Source organism: Benincasa hispida, chromosome 4 (genome assembly GCF_009727055.1).
Source record: "Benincasa hispida cultivar B227 chromosome 4, ASM972705v1, whole genome shotgun sequence".
Taxonomy (NCBI): Eukaryota; Viridiplantae; Streptophyta; class Magnoliopsida; order Cucurbitales; family Cucurbitaceae; genus Benincasa; species Benincasa hispida.
In genome coordinates, this window is record NC_052352.1 from 7,774,965 (window position 1) to 7,781,141 (window position 6,177).

Here is a 6,177-nt window from a genome sequence, read left to right on the forward strand (position 1 = left end):
CCGATCGCAAATTACAACGTCATTTACTAAATTAATGACGAAATTCCAAATAATGGAATTCGAGACTAATTAGAAGTTGACATTTGTCCCAAATTGAAGTTGAAGACATAAATTGACGAAGTCTAATGATGCCACATGTTTCCTTCTTAACCGTTGGATTGAATAAAATTACTTCGGTTCAATTTGATATTATTTTTTAGGCTAAAAGTCCAATTTAGCCTATAAATAGGCTTAATTTGATCAAAATATCAAATAAGGTCCAAATCCAATTAGTCAGGCCTATGGACCGACCAAGCCCAAGCCCATGAAGTCCAGTAGAGAACTCTATAAATAGAGGAGTTCTTCTCATTTGTGAGGGTCAGCAATTATATAGTCCAGAGAGCTTATAGAGAATTCTTTACAATTAGAAGACTCCTTGACTTCTGAAGCTGATCATACCTAAAGACTGAAGTCCTTCGAAGATACAAGCATCCTGAAGACTGAAGTCCTTTGAAGATGCAAGCATTCAGAAGACTGAAGTTGATAACTGGCAGAAATGCCAGTTATTATAAGCCTTTTATTTAGAATCATGAGGGCTAATAAGTAGAAAATGTGGTGATAATACTTAGAATTTGCGAAAAATTGAGTTTTGCGTCAATTAGCACCTAAATTCTCACTGACCCCAATATTATGCATTACTCCATGCCAAAGTGTATTTTGTAGCTATTGTAGGAATCAAACGCATGTGTTGAAAATAAGCAATCGAAGACAAACGCATGGCTGAAGCCAGGCGATCACAAAGACAAACGCATGCACTGAAAGTTGGATCGTATGCATCCATCGCATGGAAGTTGCGGTAACCGAATGCGTCCATCGCATGGAAGTTGCGGTGATCAAGTGAATGCGGTGATCAATTGGAAATTGCGGCCACAGAGTGACAACCATAATAGAGGGACGATCGCAAGATGGGTAGAACGCGTTGATGCTTCAGCTGAATCAAGCTCGGACGCATACCTTGGGAGTATCAACAAGATAAGGCAATATGACATTACCCATATCGCGACAAAAGCATCAGTGAGCCATAACATAATCATGATAGCTGTCGGTGTTTAAACTCTATAAATATCCTTTGGACCTTCATTTCAAGACATACAAACTTCTGCCTTAAGGTAGAGGTTTGTGATCACAGATGAGAGCTTGAACGAGATTTTCAATGAGAATTCTTCATCTCCAGAAACCAGACCGAGTGACGACCGGAGCTTTCACCGGAGATAGAGCTCGAGAGAGACATCTCTACCATTCATCCATGGCACAACCGGTAGTCTTGACGTAGAGTCCTTCCTTTCTCTTCTAATCTCTATGTTGTATTACATTTTAGCTTAAGATATTAAGATATTTTGTGATCAATGCACATCTTAACTCCTTCATTGCCATCTTCTTCATCTACTTCATCTCTATCATAGTTTATCTTCAGCGTTTATTTATCAAAGACAATCGGATGCTTAATCGTGTAGCCTAGATATAGGACGCATAAAGCAACCCACCGAGAGGTGTGCGTTTTGCGAGTATAATGAGTTAATCCTCTTTGCTTGGTGAAAGGCTGTAGCAACGCCTGTCTATGGGATGTTGCATTGCTTGTCTATAAGTTAAATAGCCGCGTCTAACTGCCTGAGAAGATAAGAGATGGAACGCACTAAAGCAAAGTTCGCACTGTTCCTAGAGATAGACACAATCTTATACTCGACGCAACCATGCACTATAGAGATATAGTCATGCAGCTGATCACCGAGAGGTGTGCGACGCGTTAGTGCAATGAGCTAGGATTACTCGGGCGATTTAAGATAATAAACATTACTATGCATTAATGGTTGTCGCGTCTCTACCCAAAGGCTGATCATCCAAGAAGATCAACAAGCCCAAAGGCCGATCACCCAAGAAGATCAACAAGCCCAAAGGCCGATCGTTCAAGAAGATCAACTAGCTTAAAGTTTATAGTTTATTTTGAAAGCATCAAAATATTGTGTATTAGAGATTGTACTCACTTTCCACAAAATTAATACAAATGCAAAGTTCAAGTTTCACGAAATAAATTTCTATTGAAATCTCGTGTGAATATATATATATATAGTTACCATACAAAACTTCAGAAAGTTATGCATGGGTTCTTATTATTACATCGCCTTGATTTTCAACTTTTTCAAGTAAGGAAGTGAATTCTTTACCAATTTTAAAACCGAGAATAAAATTTCTAAAGCTATTATTTTTAGGTTTTCAAAACTTGACTTAGTTTTTTAGAGTAGTGGTAGAAAATAGATATCAAAGTACAAAATTTATGGGTGGAAGAAGTATTTATAGACTTAATTAACTTTTAATAGCTAAAAATAAAAAAAAATCAAACTGTTACTAAACAAATCTAAATAATTATTAGTAGAACCTAATTAATAATTCTCGAAAATCCATTTTCTAACAAAAGTAAATAAATCAATAAATAAATAAACCATTCTCGAAAATCCAGCTGGTTTCTAGAAATTGGATTAGATTTGAAAAGCTCTTTTGTATATAAATAAATAAATATGGCACCTAATTTCTCTCCTTTTTTTTTCCTTCATATTTTATGGTTCTTACCATCTTCCCAAATTATTAATTGGAAGTCGAAGGCAATTTGATTAAGATTAATAATTTTATTGAAAATGACTTTAAAACTTGATTGGGTAATTATATATACATATGTCGTAGCACACAACAACATGATACATACATCGTCATTGTCTCATAAGAGCAATGATTATATAGAACATAGGTTGCTCTTGTTGTACCTAATCCCATGCTCCCCTTCATCTATACACAAAATTTTTCTAATCTTATTTAAAAAAATAATAAATTGCCACGTGTTAATTTTTAATTAGGTGAAGTAGGGGCTAAGCATCACTCAAGTTTTTCCCCTCTCATTATCTCAAAATTTTAACTTCGAAAGTTTGAATTTCACACTTAGTGTATGAAGTTTGATTCAAGTTATTTAAGTTCTTAAAGTCTCATTTTTAGTTATTTATTTATTATTTCTTAATTTTGTATTTATATATTATCTTAATTTTTAAATTTTTAATTTTCAATGTATAGGCTTATACATTATTTAAATTTAAATTTTTTCGTTTGAATATTTATGTATTTATTTTAAATTTGAATTTAAATATATATTATTTTTATTTTGAATTCTAGATTCACAATAAATATTTTTATATATTATTTTTAATTTGTAGTCCACATTAAAATATTTTCAAAATTGACGATATATAAATTTTATTCATTTAGGCTTCACTTAAAATTTTACAACCATAACATTCACAAAAGATATAATTGAGTTGAATATGAGTCAATCTCATTTAAGGTAAATGAATCGAGTGACAAATAGCATTGCATATAAAATTTGGATAACATTTGAATGATAAAGCAGGTATATTATTGTTGTTTAATTTTGTATGTAAATTGTCCAAAGTGGCTGTAGTTTAGTGGTGAGAATTCCACGTTGTGGCCGTGGAGACCTGGGCTCGAATCCCAGCAGCCACATTTTTTAAAATTTTGCATCGAAACTCGTTTGTAGATAATGTAAAATTGTTGTTATAATATACCACGATATTCCTTAACAGTCTATGTAATTTTTCTTATTGATTCTTTGCTCCGTGCTTTCTCTTTAGAGCTTTTTTGACGCCCTTCTTTTATTTGTATGTTTAATCTCCATCGTACTTTGTCTAATTAATAGGAAGTTTAATTCTCATCCCAATGTAATATTTTTAGTTAGAATTTTAATTTAACCACATGATGTTATTTATAGGGAGATTTTAATTTTAGTTAGAACTTGGAGTTTTCAATGCATAGATTGAGCAAATCTTAGCCTTCTCTTCCTCATACAGAAGCTTTGATTGAGGAAAAACTCAAAAGTCTTGTGGGCCATGAGAAAAACAAGGTATTCATTGTGGTGCAATTTTCCATTGAATTGGCCAAACTCCTTTTTCACAAAGCAAATAAAATAAAGATGATGGACAATGGATCCGTTTGAATTGCTTGAGATAAAAGTCATCTTGATTCTTTGGATTCATCTACTTTTAATGACATGTAAGGTGTCATTGGTACTATAACTAATTTTGACCATAACAAAGATTCTTTCCAGAAATTCAAAAGAAAATTTCTTAGAAGGGTAATAGGGATGCACCCATTTTTTTGCATTCATTTCTCATTTTATTGTGACCGAAATACAACACATACATTCCAACAGATAGATATGCAAATTAACACCAATTAACAACATGCTTCGAACAATAAAATACAAGGAAAAGAGTTCCCATACCAGTTGAAGATTCTCTTCAAACGTCGAACTCAGAAGTAGCGGAAGAACCTCTACGCGCTGTATCGCCCAACAAATCAGTCGGCTGCAATAGCACGATCATCTACACGAATAGCAGCAACTCAAACAAACACGAACAAGTAACAACGGGGACGACACCACCAATTGGAGCTCTTGGTATTCTCGGAGTGAGAATCTAAAGTGTGGTCTTTGGTGAATTTGGTAGAGGTGGGAGAAAAGATAGATCGTGTAGACGATAAGCAAGGGAGAGAAAGAGCTATCGTATAGCAAGGGTACTTATCGTTTAGATAAAGCTACACGATTGTGTAGATTTTACTAAGTGATCGTTTAATAAAAGGTAGACGATCATTTAGAAAATACGGCACGCTATGTAATCATTTAGAAAAGCTAAGCGATTGTTTAGGGACAGGCGTGCGATCGTTTAGGCACTGGTGTGCGATCGTTTAGATGATGAGCTACTATCGTATAAGCTCTTAAGCTAGGCAAAATTTTCAACTTTTGCAAAATGAAAAAAATTTTCATTTTATTCTTTGGTTACAATAACCGACTTCAGATTCTCTCACTAACGCACGACCGAGGAGAGGTTTTCGGCCAATTATCATATAATTAACCAATTTACTAATTAATGAATATAATCATATTATATTCTTACCCTATAATTTGATATCATATATCTACTATAGTAATTTCTCCTCCACTTGATATAAATCATATTTATATCTAATTTCCTCCAAAATAATGTATCTCATACATTTAGTTAATTATATCATATATAATTAATCAATTCACTTATATCATGTATAATCGAACTCCCTTCACAGATGCTCGTAAGTACAGCTGGACCAATTTACCGTTTTACCCCTATAGTTACATCTCACTTCTTAAGTACCACTGATTCCTCTAATGAAAAATACAACATAGTCCAACTATGTATGACCTTTCGGGCCAAGAGAAGGTGTGTGGCGCCATATTATTCATGCCCTGGAATCAGCCCTTAAGGGAGCTATCTATCCACTTGCTTCTACTTTGAGGAATGAGTGAATTCCATCTTGTGTAGCTGAATTCCCAGCTCCCAAATCAGAAAAATCCCTAAAATGGTAGGTTTGAATCGGTGACCTGACCACTCGCACCCATACAAATCAAAGGACTGCCCTCAATGGCAGAAGTTCCCAACTACATCAGGATTGAGATCATGTTACCTATGGTCATCCTAGTGAAGTGAAGTCTCTGTCATGAACGGTGTTATATAATGAAACGTTAACACTTCGTGGTTAGGTCTTATACAAACTCTTTGTATAGGACGCCCCGCTTGCATGTCCCCTACACGAATGATCAGGATCAAACTATCTGTGACAAGTCACAACACTTATGACCATTCCACAAAACGGGCCGCATCCGTAGCGTTACCAGGATAAGGTTTCCTCCGATACCATATACTACAGACAATTTGGTTACCACACAAAACATGATCCACTTGTATGTCATCACATACATGTTTAAGTTACATACAATAACCAAGGATTTTATGTTTATTGGTTTGTGGTAAAGCAAATAAAACATACAACTGATCAAAAGAAGTAAATATCATATATTATACAACACAAGCGTTCGTAAAAACTGTTTACAAACTATAGATACGAGACTTTAGGGCACAACCCCAACAATCTCCCACTTGTCTTAAAGAAAACTGGAGTGTACATAAAACTAGTACAAAAGAATAAACTAGGGCATAAAATCCTAGTACAAGAAAAATCTCCCACATGCCCTAGTCCAGCCGCGGGCGATCCTGTAGACCCATGCTTTGAAGGTGACCCTCAAAGACTAATAGCCACTAGAGC

The 6,177-nt window shown here is 34.7% G+C and overlaps 1 non-coding gene across 1 annotated transcript; it reads left to right on the plus strand.

Moving 5' to 3' along the window:
- The first annotated feature begins 3,471 nt into the window (after window positions 1-3,471).
- Window positions 3,472-3,543, plus strand: TRNAH-GUG. The gene has a single exon. It is a non-coding gene; the product is annotated as a tRNA-His (tRNA).
- The last annotated feature ends 2,634 nt before the right edge of the window (window positions 3,544-6,177 follow it).